At 27.5% G+C, this 3,630-nt stretch overlaps 1 long non-coding RNA gene across 1 annotated transcript; it reads left to right on the top strand.

The window, feature by feature from the left end:
• Positions 1–207: 207 nt before the first annotated feature.
• On the top strand, positions 208–1,530 carry LOC128639534 (uncharacterized). Its single transcript, XR_008399214.1, has 3 exons — positions 208–310; positions 1,031–1,102; positions 1,341–1,530. It is a non-coding gene; the product is annotated as an uncharacterized LOC128639534 (long non-coding RNA).
• The last annotated feature ends 2,100 nt before the right edge of the window (positions 1,531–3,630 follow it).

Below are 3,630 nucleotides of genomic sequence, written 5' to 3' on the forward strand. Positions count from 1 at the left end.
AGTCGACTTCAGCATCATCTTCCCAGACTTCTCCCTTGTGTGAAGAACATGTAGATGTCTCTGTTGGCCCAGAAAGTGATGTTTCACAGCAAAATAATTCTGAGGATGTGGATGAAGGTAAATTTTTTTTTATTTTAATTTATTTAGTTAACATATCATGTTCCTTATAAAAAATTACATCAAGTTTATTTTAATTTAGTGCAAGAAGTTAATACATCACCAGCATTACTTGCTGAAAGCACTGAGGCAGCATGTGGAAGTGAACAATTTGAAAATCCAGCAATTCAAAATATTGAATTCATCATTACCGGTATATATGTGGATATTTTTATTTTATAATCATTTAGCATGTAAATTTAAACATCAATTTAAAGGGACAATGAACCCACATTCTTTAATTTGTGAATAAGATACAGCATGCAATTAAAATCAACTTTCTAGTTTACTCCTATTATCAAATGTTATACATTCTCTTGCTATCTTTCTTCGAAAAGCTATAATGTAGGTTTTTGGCATTCAACCTGGGTTGTTCTTCTTGATTGTTGGATAAGTTCACGCACAAATAAACAACTGCTGACCAAAATAATTGCTGGCTCCTTAGCTTACATGCCTTCTTTTTCAAATCAAGATAGCAAGAATATTATGAAAATTTGATAATCGGAGTAAATTAGATATTTTCTTAAAATTGCATGTTCTATGAGTGTGTTCAGTGTCCCTTTAAGCGTTGTATTTCTTTTAATATATATTCCTTTTTTTATATGACAAAGTTCCCTATAGACCAATATGTAAATCCCCTGATCTATAACATGTTAGGATATCTCCTTACATCTGCTAAGTTTAACCCCAAAAACCTTCTTCAGATTTGTAAATAATGTGAAAAGCACTTGTAATGGATGGTTATTAATTATGCCTCCATAAAAGGGATTTGTTATACATTAATGGATGCACAATATTTTATTTTCAATACTTGTAATATAGAAATTAATATATGAATATGTTTCTAAATAATTTAATTTTATTTTTTTATAAGATGATGAAAATGCAATTAGTACAAATGTGGTTGATGCTGCCAATGGAGAAGATTCTCAACCACATGAACAAGGTATGTATTCATTTACACCTTACCATGTTAATTTGTATGTTAATAAAGAATGTCAATTATATGTGTGTGCATTTTTAATTTAAATGTAAAAATAAAATTGTCACAGTTTTTATTTTTAACACATGAACTATCAATTCCTTTTTTCTTTTTTTCTTTATCATAACAATATTTTAAATATGTGCTTAGTGCAATTCAATTTTAATGTAGTTTAATATGATATTTGTTTTATGTCTAACAGGAAAAATGGAAGAGAATAAATGGGATAAAATGTGTCTTTTGATAGAGAATATCAACAACAATCTCACCATTTTAAAAGACTCTATGCTTCACAATTTAAAAAAAAAAAGACTTCACAATCAAAAAGTAAGAAGACTTTTAACCAGAGTGATTGAAAATCAAAAAGAACAGCGTGCTCTAATGTTCCGAGAAAGAAGGTGGGAGGGAAGGGCATTTTATTCTGGGGTTAAAACACGTGGTGGACCATTTTATCATCCACATTAATATCTTATGTTTGTTTTTTGGTTTGTTATTTAGAAAGTTAATAAAAAGAATGTTTACAATTGGTCTTTTTATTTGTTAGATTTATACACCATACAACACATTACATATTTTCACACATGTATTAAAGGGACGTGTACATTTGATTTATGATTTCAGTGTGGGGTGTTCACAAGTATGAATATATAATTATTGAACATGGATGTATATATCATTATCAAATCATGTTCTTACTTATATTAGTTTATAATACACATGTGTCTGCATATTTGTGTGCACTGTCCCTTTAATATTTATCAAAAATAAACGTTACAAATATTTTACAAGTTTTTTATCTTCATTTATTTTTAATTACTATGTTTAACTCAAAGAATAATAATATACACATATTAAATTTATTTTCTTTTTCTATATTTTCTTATTGGTTTTTTACTAGCTTGAAGATTACCATCAGAATTCTGATGTCCTTTTCTTTTTCCATCAGAAATTATAACATCAGAATGTATTCCATCAATATCTGAATTACCTAAATTGGTTGATTCGGTTACAAATGAATTTAAATTTTCAGGATTTTCTGAAGACCTAACATTTAAATTTAAAGGAGTATTAGTACAATCATTTTTTTGACATAATAAAATCATTGACTGAGCTATTGATTTTAAGGACTCACTAATGTGTTCCAAATGTGTATTACTTTTTTCAACAGAATCATTTAAATTTTTAATAGCATGATTTTGTTTAACTATTTCTTCCTTAAATTCAAGCATTGTGTTATTCATAATCTCAAGTCTGTCGCGTAATAAATCATTATGTTGTATTAATTTATAACTAAATTCACCAACATCCTTATAAAATTCATTGTCCTCAGGATTGTTCTCATTTTCTGATGGTAATGAATTATTTTCATTTTGTAAAAAAATAATTGTATGTTCAGCTTCATTGCTATTGTTGTTTTCCTCCTCCTGTTCTATGTTACTATTTGAAAATGTGGCTTGTGATAAATCCAACACTACATTTATTGGTATTTCATTTTGAGATGATATATTGTTGGGTGGTAGTTCACTTTCAATACTTATTTCTTTATTAGTTATATTACATTCTAAATTATCCAACATTTCATTTTCATTAATATTAGATTCATTAAGATCCAATGATGGTGTCTCAAGATTTTCTTGTGAGCTTTCATTTTGTTCTTCTGCCACTAAAAAAAAAATTTTTTTGGTTTATTTTATATTTATTTTTTCACATACATATTTAAAATTACATTATCCAGAAACAAAATAAAAATTACCTGTTCTTACACCAATATTAGTAAGTCCAGGAACTCCAGAAACCATTGCAGCTGGGATTAATTCTCTAATTATTTTTTCAGAATCAGAGTATGTGATTGGTACATATGTTCCACCACCTGTTTTCATTCTTTCAGTTTTTTCTTTTCCCATTTTTGCTTTAACTTTAATTTTTAAATCAGAGTATCTTTTTTTGCATTTGGTCACTGATCTGGGCCTAACACCTACAGCTGATACAGATTTAGAAATTTTTTCCCATATTGAATTCTTTTCAAAATTAGAAGTTTTTACAGCCATGGATCCAAACAGTTTATCATAATACATTTGCATTTGCTGTGCTAATACCAGATTTTCATCTTCTGTGAATGCAGGGTTTCTACCAGACTCACTATTTTGTGATGATACTCCAGTTGGTAGAACCTATGAATACATTTTAAATGTCTTTTTATTAAAATAATATTACCATTAAATGTCATATTTCTTTAAATAAATAAAAGTAAATGTAAAATAACATATACAATAAATATATATAATATGGTGGATTATATGTACTTACCATTGTTAATATTTTCGTAATTTAAATACACTTATTTTTCTATTGGAAATGAAAATCGAATTTTAAGTTTACTCCTGAAAGTAGCATAGAGAATTTCGCGCCATAAAAAGTGGACTTTTATAATGTCAAATTACGTAACGATTGTAGTTACGAATATTCACAAACACATTTACGAAGTTTATATT

The sequence above is a fragment of the Bombina bombina genome, chromosome 9 (assembly GCF_027579735.1).
Source record: "Bombina bombina isolate aBomBom1 chromosome 9, aBomBom1.pri, whole genome shotgun sequence".
Taxonomy (NCBI): Eukaryota; Metazoa; Chordata; class Amphibia; order Anura; family Bombinatoridae; genus Bombina; species Bombina bombina.